Here is a 17,346-nt window from a genome sequence, read left to right as displayed (position 1 = left end):
CTTGAAAAAGAAATAGAATGCCACATTCCAGGTACAGGTGTGTTCATTATTTCCTCTGCAATTTTAGTGTGGACGCAACATGAATCATGTTTTTGTGGATAGTGTGATTTCTCCCGGACCAACATATTCGGTGGGATTCAGTCGGCATAAGGACTACTCAAAGCATGCATTCATAGGAATTCTGGTTGACTAAACTACTGCATGCAAGAGAGTGAGGTGTCGCACCATCTTTTGACAGTGCAGTGTCGCTGAGAGTATGTTGTGCCCTGAAGGGGCGGGTTAGCCCTGCACCACGGCCAGTGCCTGCTATAATATCACCAATTCCACAGGAGTGCAAGCGGTACACCTCCGATTAACAGTCGAAGTCATGCTCTAGAATATTTTCTCCCCGTGTCCTTAAAAAGGCAGAGTTAATATGTGTCAAGCCTGCTAGAACAATAGAACATCAAGTCAACAGATGCGTTTACTACTCAGCTCCCCAAGCATTAATCAAAGAAGGTGAATCTCTTTTGTCGAGCCTGGTATCTGTTTTATTTGTGAATATATTCGATACTTTACAGTCGCCGATCAGACTCTTTCTCTCCCTTTTGAGCAGAGATATATTATCATCATTTGCTTTCACGCTGTGATGAAAATTGAAAAATAAATAAATAGGTCTTATAGTCTGCCAGAGATGTAATCGTTATTGTTTTCGTTAGATATGCGCGTTCTCTGTATATCTGAGCGTAATAAAGTACGGCAACATTTTGCAAGGAAGATCAGATATTTAAATGCGCTATCTTGTGCCTATGATTCTGAATTGTAGTTTATTTTCCTGTATTATGATACTAACGGATACTATGTGGAAAAATAATGAATATTCATCAAATGAGTATTTTTTCACACCAGGACCCGGCACTTCCCCTTATAATCTTTTCAGTCTGAGCTACAGGTGCAATTCCATTATCTGTTTTGCAGCAGTCACAGGAATTCTTTTGTTGTGGCTTACTTTATTTCATTAACCAGTGCAAATAAATTAGACCAGCACCCACAGAGGAATAATAACGTCAATTTTATCTTTCTATATCCCATATTACTTTAATGTGGCCCACCTGCTTTTGAATAAGTTAGCAGAGCTGTAAATAATTCAACTGAGACTTGAAATGAATGAGATTAGCTGCCCTGCTTAAGGAGTCAGCGTTTAGTTTCCAACCATTGTTGCCACATACACGTGCATCTCACTCCTAAACATACAGAAATGCTTGCATATGCATCCACATACCCAACACTGAAAAAAATAATGCAAGTGACAAATCACAAATTAACAACTTCCAAAATGCTCATGTTAAAAAGCATTAAATTCACATTTAAGGGAAATACATGCAAATCACCATTATATCATGTCTATTTTCCTAATTTAAAATTAAAAAACCCATATGCAATATTAAATTAGGTGACAACAAGGGCATTAACCCACTGAGAACTCCCAATGTAATATTGAACTATGTCTTTTCTGAAGTGGTGCTGTCCTGTTTAATTAATATGCATCTCCTTAAACTGTCGGACATAGGGATTAGACCTCTTAATGTCCCCACTATTCGAACAGCTTTGAACATAAAATGCATCAGCCTTGTTAACTAATGATAACAAGCCTCAAGAGCATGTTAGTCCTCATTTTAAAAATGCCATACATAAAATTGAAGAAAACTGTTCTTGGTTTACAATTAAACCAAACACACACACTATCTGGCTCATGGCTAGGTATCTACTTATGAGGCGTTGGTATCTAAACCAATCAACCAATTAATCAGGATTTTTAAAGCTTGGCTAATCACCCATGAGGGTATCCACGTGCTCGGTTCTTGCTGGGCTCAGCTTAACAGCCAAGTTTTGAGTCCCTTTCTGAATTCTGAGAGAGAGGATGATGTTTTGGGGTGGAGAGGAAGGTCGTTCTAGGACTTGTCGGTGAGGCAGGAGAATGAGCATCCTCCACTGTAGTTTCGGCCGATGCAGAGAGTGCATGCTAGGGTGTGGGAGGTGGAGCACATGTGTCTAAAGGACTAGAGGAAGTTCAGGTGGTAGTTGATGTATGCTGGTCCTTGGCCACCAATGGCTTTACAAAAAGATTTAGACATCTAGCAAATATATCAAGAGCTCTCTGCATGGAACTCTCATTGATAAAACCATTTATACTGCCACAGGGACAACATGTTGCTTGCCAACCCAGTAATTCCTCAAACCTTCGTACTCCTCTCCAACCCAGGCTCTACAAATCATAGAGGTATCACTCATTCTGTTTCCAGTCTCCAAAATCGAACTGCCAGAAACTCTGAAAAGAGCTGTCTCTCAGGTCTTAGTGAGCTAATTAAACCTTTGGAATTCACATCTAACACCACTCAGGGAGCACTGTGAGGGCCGGACATGAGCCCCTAAACAAGAGGAAGCAAAGTTTTCTTTGGTGCCTCTCCACAAATCAAGAAGGAGCTCGCGTAATGAGCTGACAAAATATTGTCCCACACACTAGTTGACTCAATCTGTATTTTTATAAGACATTTGGGGCCATATGTACGAAAGCTTTTTCCCATAGACACAGAATGGGTAAAATGCTTTGTACATCTGGCCCTTAGTCACCAAACGGACTAGGATAGGTATGAGTACACTGGGAAGAGGCTCACAAAGCCACAAATCCCCAAAGCATCCAACATTTAGACATCTTCCCAGTTAGGAACCCCCAACAAGAACTATGCTTCTCCCTGAAGGATCTTCCTATAGCATATTCACACCACTATGTCACACTTTCACCACACATGCTCTCATTATTAGCATAATACCACACTCTACCTTTCTCACTCTCTCTTGTAATTGAAAGACACACTGACCAACCACGTCAAAATAGATCAAGAAGCTCATTCAACCATCAATCAGTTGCTAGGTACTTTCATCCCAGTTGCACAATTTTCTTTTCTCAAAAACTGCAGCTAGTCACTTCTTCCACAGATCAGTTACATGCTCTCATCTAAACAATACACAACTCAACAACTCACTTTTCCTGTGTGAGAGCACTTTTCTGCTACAGTGCCTATCATTCAAATCTATAGCAATACCAACAAGATTATTAAGGAATGCCTGAATTAATCTGAGTTACTGCAAATCATTTAGGGCCACGTTGCAGAGCATAATTTCTCACTAAGCACAAGACCAACATTTGGGCATACTTGTCACAATTATAGCAACTATTGAAACAAGGTGATGGAATGAATGCTTCAATTAAGCTCAGGAACTGGTGACCACTGGGGCTGTATTGCAGACAATAGTTCTTTGCTTACTATGTCCAAATAAACAGAGGCCTGCCATATCCAAATCAATCTTGTTCCGGCTCCAATAGGAAGAGTCTACCCCAAAATGCCAGGCAAATCCTTTTCTGATGGGACCCCAAACATGTTAAATTGAGAGATTCCATTCATCTCCTTTTGTTTTCCTCAGTGTAACACCCTAAGTATGAAGACTGTGGCCAGATGTGGGACCCAGGCACACCATGCCATGGGACCAAACTGGTCTATGATTGGTTATGTTCCTGCCCAGAGAAGACCTGAAGTGGCAATTCAGGTTGGATTGTTCCTATTGAAGCACTGTGAGGGCTGATTTACAAATGGTTGCTTATTACCTGAAGCAGCATAGTAGGCAAAATAAAAATAAAAGAATGGAATGTGGACCGATTTATTACCAGTGGCTGAGATGAATTGAAGCATTACATCCATCACTTTTTTCTCATTTTAGCACCCTAAGCGTGACAGGCATGCTCAGAAGTGGGTTTTATGGTCATTGTGCCAGAAGATTCAAGCTTCAACTTACTGACACAGTCTAAATAGTCCAGAGCCAGTGAGAGGGTGCTTGTGCTCAAGCCCTTTTCCTAATGGAACAGCACCTAGGCTGACTTTAATGCTGAAGTGATATTATGCTACCAAATGAGGCAAGTCCAAGTAACCCTTAGACCTGGGTAATTAAATCAAATATCAAAATTCTTTGGTCCTCAGGGAGAAGTGTAAGCCTACACTTCCACAGCACCTTTAACTTTCTATTCAGAGGCTATTTATAACCAAACATACCATTGTTAATCGGTATAAATTACCTTTTATTTGTATCATCTTAACTGAATCATTCTTCAATTGTAAAGAACGTTTTAATTTTTAATTTTTTAAATCATGAACCTTAGGTGTTCCTAAAATATAACGGCACAGTGCAGTGATTATAGTGATAATTTAAGTACCATAGTGTTTGATGCAGTATTTACAACAATGTGGTTAAAAACAATCAAGAAAACAAAACAAAAATAGTGAACTTCAAACGGACCCCTTCACTCCAGGTGCCTTGAAGTCACGTTATATGTTCAACCATATCTAATAGTCAACGTTTCAATCCTGTATAGAATTAATTAAAGGGTCATCTTCAGGACTAAGAGTTTTTTATGTCGGTCGCACCTATATTTGTGAGGTTATTTTCATTAGTTCCATTAATTTCTTCTAATCAATAACATTTTTATAACTTTCACCGTGTTGAGCAAAATAATCTAGTCATCCAGTTATTTACTGTTGTGGCCCAGAGTCATATGTGCCCTAGTCTCCTTTTGGAACACTTCGTTTGAATCTTTGCTGTGTGTGCCTTAACGTGGTCATCTCTTGTCTAAACAGACCAATTGAAGAATGATTCGGTTAAGATGATACAAATAAAAAATAATTTATACTGATAAACGATGGTATGTTTGGTTATAAATAGCCTCTGAATAGAAAGTTAAAGGTGCTGTGGAAGTGTAGGCTACACTTCTCCCTAAGGACCAAAGATTTGTGATATTTGAAGTGATATTGTGGGCAAACAAACAATTGACTGCAATGTGGCACCAGATATTTACCAGTGGCTCGGATTAATTCATGATTTATGGAGGATGCATGGCCAAATGGCAAAGCTGCTGACTTTGAAACTGGGAAGCCAATTTCGAGTTCAGGCATTGGCTCACCAGCCAATGATTCTGAGCAACTTGCTTTCTCTCTCCATGCCTAACAAACCTGTCCCTGAGTAATGTAATCCGACGCTCATGTAAAGTGCTCTAATGCTCTTGTGCCATGTTTGCACTATAGAAAAGTTCATGCAATCCATTCATCACATTTTTGTTTTTCTTATACTTCAAAGCTTGCACTCCAAGAAAATGTAGTAAACTTTCATTTCTAAAGCTTATTTCACAAAGTGATGGAGACACCGTTCTTCAATAGAAAATAACTTGTTACAAGGTAGCATTATTTACATTTTTCAAAGTCAAAAAACAAACAATTGTATACGTTTCTAAATGCAAGCTGAAACAAATAAAGGCCTCCAAAAAATGCAGATACCTTTAGAAGGCACTAGGCAACAAAAACAGAAATAATGGATAAAGGAGTGTCCTCTTAACCTTTTGCAGCCAGCCACCTTTTAGCGTGGCTCCAGCTCCTCATTACAAGGGAGTAGAGTAAGACTGAAAAATGTTGGTTGAAAGCTTGGAAAGAATAGATGAACTAACAATATGATAGCATTGCCCATTGCCACCTTGTGTCACTTGAAAGGAAACAAACAAGATTAACTGATTTAGGTACTGGTTCCAAAGGAAGAAAAAAGAACCAGACATTCAACTCTTTTTGGTTGAGATTAATGTTAGAAAGCACAATGAACCTATGAAACAAAGAAACAAAGGTAAATAATCTGGTGTTACTTAAATAAATATAAATTATATAAAACACCAACAAGATCAAATTAAAATTAAACTAGAGCAGTGTTTTTTTTTTGTTTTTTTGTCAATCTACTCATTAGTTTTTGAGATAGTTGCATTAGAAAAAGGTGTTGCACAGACTTCGAAGTATTAATACATTATAACTTGATCGCTGGTTCATGGTCTGTTCTGGAGCCCAGTCCACAGGGCCTATATGCAAAAAGAATCCCTTTGCATGAGGGCGGAATTGCAGCCATCACCCAAAGCAGGATCAGGGACCAAGTCCCAGATCTGTGGACCTGGGAATTCTAACAGTCTGCCTGCAGCCAGAACATTTATTTTGTGGCAGGCATTATACTACACAGTACTCAGTGCCCTCAATCTTTGGAAAAACCTTTTAAAAAAGTATATGAGGGCAGAAGGAGCATCACTTTGACCCCACGGCCACGGTGGTGGTGTGGTCAAAAATAGTCCATAAGATGTATAAAATAGAATAAAACGGTGGTTAGTTTATGGCAACTGAAACCCAGAGTTTGGCTGACCCTGTCTGGTTGGATAAAGGGCCTAGTCAATACCAGCTATGCATGACCAAAGACTGTGCAGGAAGTACACATGCTTTAAGGATGCTCAGCTTGTGAGAAGTGTGCCTAACCTCCTCAGATGTTCAATTTCAGTCCTAACATTCAACTTTGAGATGAGCAAAAATAAATTGTTAAAGTGATTATACGACAGGCTTGGACAAAATATTGAGTCCAAAATATTGTGTAATGAATACAGAGGACAAGAAGGTCCTGAAGATAAGTTTCTATAGGAAGTTTACTATACTTAACTCCTCAAATATGTACCTTGATGATAACTATATATATATCTATATATATATATATATATATATATATATATATATATATATATATATTCGGAAAAACTGGTGCAGTGTAATCGCACACCAAGGGCTGCACAACATCCAAATAGGCTCGTAAAAATGTAGAGTCAGAAACCACTTGTAATTAATTTCATCGGCTGCTATTTATTGAAAAAAGTTTAAATGCAGGTTAAATTTGAACCGCATAAAAAGGTATAAGAAGCACAAAAGGAGTCAATAATGTGCCCACCAAGAACAAACACACGCTGTCCAAACCAGATGTCAACGCGTTTCGGCAAAAGCCTTCAACAGGACATTGGCAGACTTTTTTACACCCAGCTATTTAAACCCTATAGTCCCTCTTTGTTGTTAACTACATAACTAGAGGGAAGTGCAAACGGAGCGGCCATTTTGTAACATAACAGTTCTGAGTTTGAAAGTTAGAAAATAGTAATCCTGTGCTTAGATAAAATATAAACTCCAAATATAACATTGTGTATTTCTTTTATATTGTAATACCATATCACATATATAATGTGATCACCTGTAAATGCATAAATAATATATAGTCTTAATTAATAGTTGTTAAATACAGAAAAAAGAACAACCCATATATAGGGTTTTTTCTCTCTTTCTCTTCCTTTTTTCTTTCTCTCTAATATCAAAGTATTGTCCACTTTTTACTTGATAGTTTAGGAAGCCTGATATATAAATAGATATATATAAATATGTGTACTATAACTTAATTACAATACAATCAATCTATATACAAGCTATAAATAAAAAATAAATAAATGGAATAATTCCAATCGATTCTTATCAAGGAATGACAACAAGAAATATATAAAAAGGACAGATATATAAATAGATGTTAATAACCAAAATTCTATACGATTTGTGCTAATATATAAATATCTCAATTGGTCTTAATAACAATGTCAAATTCAGTTATAGATAAATCATTACACAGTACATAAAATTGATCATGGTCCTCTAAATGTTAATGTACTGTCAAAGGGAAAATATTATTGTATCCATAACACAGGCAAAACTATCATTAATTTTGAAGTTACAAAGGAAACCCAACAAATTCAACAACAAGGATATATATGTACAGACCGCAAGAACCTCCCTCAAAAGTGCATAATACAGTGCAAAGGTGAGTTAGATGAGTGCAACACCATAAAGGAAATTAATACTGTGATAAACAAAATAACAAAATAAACTAAGTTCCAATCCGGAACTCTCATTAACCAATAGAGGATCCTAAAAAGTAATTTTTAAAGTGTCAAATGAATTTCATGTTTTCTACTTTAAAAAGTATAAAAATGAATCTATAATCTCAGAGATGTACATGAAGCTCTGCATCCAAATTATGACCCCAGGGGTTTCCTGTGCCTAAGAGTAAAATCATTTTAGACTCAGTTTGTCTTAGGTGGGCAGTTCTATTACCCCTCCCCCCCCCCGGGGATGAGCAGCAATGGTTTTAATACCATAAAATGTTAAAGAGCTGCAATTGCCTTCATGTACATCCCAAAAGTGTTTGGCTAAGGGGTAAGATGGATCACGATTCTTGATAGCTCTGAGATGTTGTAAGAACCTGACTTTCAATTTATGAATGGTGCTGCCTACATATTTTTTATGACAACCACATTCAATAACATACACGACATATTCAGTTTCACAAGTGATGCGATCTGTTATGTCACAAATTTTCCCTTCGAATGTGGTGTATGTATGAGTATTTTGTGCATATAAACAGGATTTACAATGTCCACATTTCCAAAAGCCAAAACTTTTCTGAGCTAGCCAAGATGAATTAGCTTTGGAACTGAATAGACTTCTGGTGAGATGGTCACCCAATGATTGAGTTTTACGATATGTGATATGTGGATGAGGACCTATACTGTCCTTTATAGCAGGATCATGTCTCAAAACATGCCAATTTTTCTGTATGATGTTGTTTAGTTGTGAGTGTTGAGAGTTGAATTCCAAAAACAGTCTAGGTGAAGATCCATCATTTTGGTCTTGATTGTTGATGCTACCAGATTTAAAAAGCAGTTTTTCTCTAGACATATTCAGCACCCTCAAGTGAGCATCTTTGAGAATCTTTAAGGGATACCCTCTCTCCAGAAATCTTTGTGTCATAATGACAATTTCAGTGTTGAAGCATTCATCATTGGAACAAATTCTACGAGCCCGTAAAAATTGACTATATGGAATGCTCCATTTCAAAGCTTTAGGATGGCCGCTATTACCGTGCAGAATTGAATTACAAGCTGTTGGTTTACGAAAGATAGTTGTTTGTAAACTGTCCTTTTGTACAGAAATCTGGACATCAAGAAATTCTATAGTTTGGGCACTGTATTTTAAATCTAAATGAATATTAAGCTCATTGTTATTCCGGATGTTAACATATTTTCTAAGAGAGCCTTCATCACCATCCCAAATGAGAAAGAGATCATCGATATATCTGACCCATAGTACCACTTGTTCCATGTATTTGCTATTGAAGTCAGACCAAGCTATCTCCTTCTCCCACCAGCCCATATAAAGGTTTGCGTACGTGGGAGCAAATGAAGCTCCCATCGCAGTACCTTGTTTCTGCAAATAATATTGATTGTCAAATAGAAAGGCATTGTGGGTGAGACAGAATCTTAGCATGCTAACTAGCATGTTGGTATGTTGAAGGAATTCAATTTTACGAGTGCCCAAAAAATGACAACATGCTTGGATACCATAGTCATGCATGATGGAAGTATAAAGTGCAGTCACATCCATGGTTACCAATAAATAGTTGGATTGCCATGGAACATTATGAATCTTGGCTAGAAAATCATTAGTATCTCGTAGATATGAGGGCAGTTCAGTGACATAGGGACATAAGAAGAGATCCAAAAAACGGGAGGTGTTTTCTAATAGGGACGAATTCATAATAACAATAGGTCGACCAGGGGGATGTTTTGTATTTTTGTGAATTTTTGGTAGAAAATAGATACAGGGAGCTCTAGGAAACATGACTTTAAGATAAAGATATTCGTTTTGGTCAATCAGATCATTGGTGTGCCAACTATCGAGCATCACCCAGTAGATGGTTTGATATTCCTTAGTAGTATTGGTGGTTAATTTTTGATAGTGCTGTTTATTGGAAAGTTGATAATTAGCCTCCTTCGTGTAGCTATTAATATCCATAATAACAATGTTCCCTCCTTTATCGGAGGGTTTGATGACAATGGTGTTATTGGATTTGAGCTCATTTAGATCTTTCCAATCTGATGCTGAGAAATTAATTCTCTGAGCTTTTTTCATTTTGATAATTTTCCAATTGTTACGAAAATGATCAATATCATCAACAACCAATTCATAGAACATATCAATCATATTACCCATAGGTAATTGGGGATTGAATCTACTGGAGGGTTTCAACGCACTGGCAGTGGTCTGATTAGTAACAAATCCCATATCTGTCAAAATGTTGTTATCTTTACCTGTATCATTACTGACATCATCTACACAACTCAACTTCCCAATTTCTACTAAGTCAGGCACATCATTGATATGAAACCCAGATAGCGTATCTACAATGGTGTTAGGACCAGATGTGGTGGCCCGTGTTTTTTTAGAGAAATGTTTCAACAACCGCAACTTGCGTGTGTATTTATACAATTCTATTCTGGTGTCAACATAATTCCAATGATTGTCTGGACAAAAACTTAACCCTAAATTTAGAATGTGTTCTTGGTTCGAAGTTAGTTGTACTTTAGAAATATTTACAATAATGTTGGGATTGTCAGATCGAAAAGTCCCCTCTAGTCTTGATATTTGTGATTTCTGCCTCTTCCCCCTCCGCGTCTTGTGCCTCTTCGATTTCGTCCTCTGCCCCTGTTTGATTGTGGCGTGATTGATTGTAATAATCTAATTTCCCAGTGAAAATCCAGTTTATTTGCAGAAGCTTCATCAGCTGATGAGCTTAAGTCAGAGCTGTCTTCTACCGAATTGGCTGTCACATTGGAGCTATCCGTTGTTACGATTTTGTCTTGTGCTCTGAATGTATTATATTTACGAGCAAATGTGTAGATTCTGCCTACTTCATAGTCTTTTTTAACTCTGTTAAATTTAGAGGCCTTACGGAGTTTAATTTCATCCTCTTTTTTGGTGATACGTTCTTCCATCTTTATCAATAGTTGTTGTATCTCTGGGAAGTTGCCCATTTTTTCTAGTTCTTTAGTTAAAAGTTCAATTGTGTGGGTTTGTTCTTCCATAAGTCGTTTAGATTGAATAATCAAGGTGTCCATTAATTTAACTGAACATTCAGATGTATGTACTCTCCATTGTTCCAAGAGATCAGGATCTATATCACCAAGGGTCTATCTATATATTTTTTTTAAGACAAACAATTGAAGCAATTGTGATGCTGCACTCCAGGAAAGTTTGTATGCTATTTCATTTCAGTCGTGTACATCACCAACCATCACCACTGATGCGTTTCGACCTCCCGGTCTGTTCAATCATGAAATGCATTCCCAGATTTGTGGGACAGCGATGGGCATTTCCTTCTCACCCAGCTATGCGAATTTCACCATGGGTTGGTGGGAGAAACACATAGCCTGATGAGAAGGCAACGAAGAATTTTCAGAAAAAGCAATAATGTGGTTGAGGTATATAGACGATCTTTTTATCATTTGGAATGGAACAGAGAGTGAATTTGTGCAATACTTTGAAAGGTTGAATCAGAACGATTTGGGTCTACAATTCACATACAACACGGGTACCAATTGTGTCCAATATTTGGATGTACAGGTACAGGTACAGGTATATATAGAGAATAATAAAATTGAGACCACCCTATTTCGAAAGGCAACGAATAGTATTTTGCATGGAGATAGTTTCAAATGTCACTTAAGAGGAGCATACCATATGGAGAATTCATTAGGATCAAACTAAACTGTTCTACCGAACAGGAAATGGAACAAAAGTTTACTGAAACCAGACAGAGATTCATTCAGAGAAAATATCAATACAAAGATATAAAATCTGGAGAACAAAAAGCAAGATCCTGGACAAGAGAGGAGATATTAAATAAATCAACGACCAAGGCAATAAAGGATGAGCAAAATAGAAGACTGGTAATGACATACAGCAAGGAAAATCACCATCAAAAAATACTGGGATATGATAAAAAAAGGACATAGATGTTGGACAAATGATTGGAGACAAACCAATGATAACGTATAAAAAGGTACCATCTTTACAAGATTTATTGATAAATAGTCACTTCCAGATGAAGAAACAGTCAAATTGGCTAACAGCTCAGAAACTGGCTTAGTATGCTGTGGGAAGGGCAAGGCATGCTGCATAGGGACAAATGAGAAAGAATACTTAGACCACCGAGGTAACAAGTTGATGATCAACAAAAGAATTACTTGTAATACCACTTATGTGGTGTACATAATAGAGTGCTTCTGTGGCTTACGTTATGTGGGGAGTACGATCTGCCCCTTAAAGAAACGTATTTTGGAACACATAAGAGCCGTACAAAATAAGGATCTTACCTATGCTATGGCAAAACATTTGATGGTACATGATGGAGCGAACTGGACGGACATGAAATTCTTTGGAGGTGATCGAGGAATTAAATTGAGACACTTGGAATCACGATTTATAATCCATCTCAAAACCAAGACTACGAGGGGTCTTAATGGGGATAAGGAACTTCACTATCATTTATACTTTAATAAATGCGAAATATATATATTATTAGCCAACATGTGGGTATTAAATTGACCATATATGTGTAATTGACAGAGTAGATGAAACAATTGAAAATGTCCATAAGAACTATAGATAGTGAAAGTATCAGGATATCAGTGATTAACAATTGTGAATTGAGTAGTGAACTCCCCATATGAGGATTATTGACAAGCAAAACAATTTTGACATCTAATATGGGGACCCCTCTTTATTGCTACCATTTGTATTAGTGGTTAAGAATGTCTTTTGGAAGTCTGTACACTATTTTAAATTTTGTATATATTCTTTTTTGGTAGCACGTTTGGGGGGTGTATCCTCTGATTAGGATAAATGTTTTTAAATGTTCACTATATATCCCACAATGCATTAGACATGACAGAGGTGATAGACTATAAATAAGAAACATTGAAAAAATACTCACGCACTGTGAGCAAGACCGGGAGGTCAAAACGCGTTGGTGGTGATAGTTGGTGATGTACACAACTGAAATTAAGTAGCATATAAACTTTCCTGGAGTGCAGCGTCACAATTGCTTTAATTGTTTGTTTTAAAATTATTAGGAGGAAAGGTCCATTCCTCACTCTTGTACCAGCATGAGATGTGCACCACAATGAGTACCGTTTTGTTGGATTATATATATATATATATATATATATATATATATATATGATGAATATATATATATGTATAATATATATATTCACTGAAAAAAGGTTACAGGAACGTTATAGTTAGGCTCACATTTTAAAAGTACAAAACCGTATTATTTCACCTGTTACAGTTGGAGTTATCTCAAGTTTTTTCATCAAAGATTTTACTGCAAATATTACAATGGTATTATCAATTATGTTATCAAAGACATCGTGTGTGCCATAATTTGTGGGATAATTAGCAGTTCATGGTGAGGGTGCAAGTCATAGTTACCTTAGGGCACAAGTTATAGTTACTTCAGATAACTCTAAACGTAACAAGTGAATTTCAATGGACTTGGACGTTTAAAATGTGAGCCTAACTATAATGTCCCTGTACCCTTTGTATTTTAAAGTGAATTTCTATGCTTTCTTTCATTTCCTAACTATAACGTTCCTGTAACCTTTTGTTTTTTTCAGTGAATTTCTATGGTAATTTTTATTACTATGGCCCTCATTATGACATTGGTGGTCAGCTGACCGCCACGCCGATGATGGCGGTAGGTCCATCACCAGGCTTGTGGTGAAGACCACAAAATTATGACCATGGCGTTGATCCCTCCCAGAGACAGCCAATGTACCACCCGAACCGCCAGTGCAGTCCGTCCACTGACCACTGCGGTTGTCATTTTCAGGCTGGCGGAAGACAACACCCCGCCCGCCATATAATAACATAGCAGACATTCGGGAGTCCTGGGGCAGGAGCACTACCACCAAAATCCTAACAGACATGAATCATATAAAAGGAGACACTCACCTCACGGTATACAGGGTAGTCCTCACCCGCCATGGAACGCGAACTGGAAGTCCTGCCAATGCTGTACCATGTGATGGCAGTCCAGGAGCAGCAACGCAGATGAAGAGGAGGACGGTGAGTACAGCCTAGCACAGAAGGGAGGAAGGGGAGAGTGACACATCAACACTTACAACACACGCCACACACACACACACCACACACCAAGAACAATCTGCTGAGAAATGCAACACCAACATAAGCCAGAAGTGAAGAAAGCCAGGACACATATTTTTGGTCCAACCTCTGTATTACAGTGGATCTGCGCCCACAACCCTTGAGGCAGATATATACAAAGGACCATTGGCCAGCCCAATGATAGGCAAAAGCCACAGAGGAACGTTCAAGGCCCAACTTGACTCCTGCCAGCCCAAGATACTCCACTGGGAAGGGGCATCATGGTGGTGACAGGCAGGCACCTCAGGGGGTAAGGGGGTGGGGGTTCTTGGGAGGGCAGTCCTTGGACTTGGTTGGGGTGGGTCCTTACTCCATTGCTTAGGGGTGGAGGTGGTTGCTTGGGCTGGGGGGCCGGAGTGCCACTCCTATTCCCCTTAATGTCAAGGGGAGGAACAGGAGTGGACTGGGAGCTGGAAGTACTGGGCTGGGGAGGGGGATCTTCCTCTTATGGCAGGACGGGGGAGGAAGGAAGAGGTCAAGGCGGAAAAGGAAAAGTTTCTTATATTCAATGGGGCGGGCTGTGGGAGGAGGTTTGGGAGTGGAGGTAGAGAGAGTGGTTGTAGGAGGAGTAGGTGTGCTGGGCTAGGTTGCAAGTGCATGGACAGTGTGCATGTGTGAGGTGGATGGCTGTTGAGTGTCTGAGTGGGAGTGTTTATGTGTTTTTGGAGGGGGTGGGCAGACAGGGTGGGAGAGAACAAACAGGACGTGTATATGAATGTTGTTGTGGTGTCTGCAAGTGAGGTGGGTGTGCTGCATGAGGTTGTGATGGTGGTAGTGGAGACTGCACATGTGGTGCATGGGGTGCTAGTCTCCGTGTCTGCTGTTGTGGTGACTGTGAGCAAGACTGTATAGGTGGCAGGATCTGGGGCTGATGATGCAGTGCTTGCAAGTGTGAGTGTTGGTATGACTGTGAGGGAGGAGAGGGGACAGTAGAGGCAAAGGATGTTGTTGTATGTGCTTCTGTGTGTTGGCTGTGTGTGTGCTTGTGGAGTGAAGTGTGGTGCCTTTGCTTGTCTGTGCGAGACCTGTCTGTTGTCTTGGGTACATGCTTGTCTGATTGTGTGCGTGGGATGGGTTGGGGAGAGGGCTTTGGGACTGGGAACAGGTAGTTGGAGAGGGGGAACGGAAGAACCAGGGACACTGGCTTCCATCAAAGAGGAGGCCAGAGCCTGAAATAATCTCTGTAGGGCAGCCAAGCCACCGTGAATGCTCTCCAGGTAGGCATTGTATTGCTGCATCTAGGATGCCAGCCCCTGGATGGCATTCTCTGTGGTTGACTGCCCTACAGAAATGGATCTCAGGAGGTCAATAGCCTCCTCACTCAGGGCAGAAGGGCTGACTGGGGCAGGGCCTGAGGTGACTAGGGTGAAGGAGACACCCACCCTCCTATGTGAGAGGGCACAGGCCCCTGGGTGGGGGGCTACTAGGAGGGTTTGTGCTGGTACGGGGTGGCGGAAGATGAAGTAGCTGGAGTGGTCCCAGAGGGGTCCGCCACCATCAGGGAGCTTCCATAGGAGGAGGAATCAGAGTCTGTAGTCGTAGCTCCAGTCTCCCCAGTGGTGATCCCCTCACCCTCCAACCCACTGGTTCCCTCGGCGTCGGTGTACTCTACCCCCTGGGTCACTTGGGCTGCAGCTCCCAACTCGCTGGTGCCCCGTTCCTTTGTCAGATGATGCTCATTCACACAAGGACAGGATGAGAAAAGGAGAGAAGGTGGGGGCAAAAGAAAGAAAGAAAGAAAGGGAGCACAGGGTCAATCACATCAACAACAGTACATTTGGCATACACATCACTATCACTCACTGGGACTGACACTGTGCAGTATGAACCACAATGACAAACCATTACCTGGGAACAACAGCAGAAATGAACCCATACACTACCATCAGCACTCCTATTGGGACTCACTAAGCCATGTCTGCCATGGTATGCCAGCTACTTACCAATACCAAATATACATACCACCCTACATTGCTAAGCAGGACACCACAAGATTAGCTAAACCGGCATATTGGGGCATCCACTGACTAGAACCTTGCACCCACACTACATGGCAGGCATCAAAAAGAAAGACCACAAAGTCTGTACTCACCCCCTTGTGGCTGCTGTGCTGCCCTCAAACACCCATCTAACTTCAGATTGGCCACCGCTAGTATGTGGACATTTGGGGGGTCAGGGTCCGATGAGTACCCCTCCCTCGTTGGGAGGCCGTCCCCAGCTAGTCCTCCGTGGTCTTCCGGGCCCAGCATCTCAGGCTCTCCCACCATTTCCTGCAGCGGGTACTCCACCGGCTATGGGTCTGCACCTCTTTGGCGACGGCACGCCACAACCCTTTCTTCTGATGGGCACTGACCTGCATAGGGAACACAGACGAATGGACACCATGAACTCAACACTCCATTCTGTAACAGAAATGGCTTACATACTGCATAGATCCCACATTAAGCAAACACATGACCTGTACCTCTGCATACACATTGCGTGCAGCAAACCTCCCCCAAATGACACAATGCCAGAACACATATACATCTTCATGCAGCCATGTTGCATCCAACGTACCCCTGATGTACTCACCTGTTAGTCTGGAGGCCCATAAAACTGCCCATACAAGGGTAGGAACCCATCCACAAGCTTCTCCAACTCCTCCTATGTAAAGGCTGGGGCCCTTTCCCCCTGTAGCACTGGCTATCGTGGGTTCCAGACACAGTTGACATACAGTGGAGGTGTTGATCAGTAGAGAGTTAGCAATCAAGTGAAGTGGTACTGAGAAAATGGCGGTCACATCCGCGGCAGTGAACACCATCACCGCCGGTGTTGATCATCATTTGTTCCTGTGCTCCATAGAGCTCCATGTTAACCAATGAGGAGTTCCACGGCGATGCAGGCCACCTTCTGCTTTGACACCAAATGCCGGCAGAGTGAGGTCACTTCTACCTGTCCCTGCATACAGGACAGGCAGTTGTCAGTTCCTAATGCTGGTACTCATGTTGGACAATTTAATGTGATTCATATGTATCGGTGGTACACACCAAGACAATTCCAGTCTTCCACATACATGCAAGCTCTGTGTTCCTTTATATTGTGTGTCCATACTTCCTGTAGTCACACACATCTTATTTTTGGTTTACTTAGTTACCTACCATTAGAGAGGAGGAGGCAAGCGCCCGTGTACCGACCCCTGGTGGACTTGGCTACACTGGAGGAATGCCACATCATAATCACCCATCGTCTAGACAAGGCCACAATTATTGAGCTGTGTCAACAATTGGAGCCAGGTCTGATTCCTGGTATCCGTAGCACTACAGCAATACCTCCTGCAGTACAGGTACTGTCAGTGCTCCACTTCCTGGCAAGTGGTTCT

The sequence above is a fragment of the Pleurodeles waltl genome, chromosome 12, assembly GCF_031143425.1.
Source record: "Pleurodeles waltl isolate 20211129_DDA chromosome 12, aPleWal1.hap1.20221129, whole genome shotgun sequence".
Lineage (NCBI taxonomy): Eukaryota > Metazoa > Chordata > Amphibia > Caudata > Salamandridae > Pleurodeles > Pleurodeles waltl.
The sequence above is the reverse complement of the archived record's forward strand: the minus strand, read 5'-3'. Positions refer to the sequence as shown.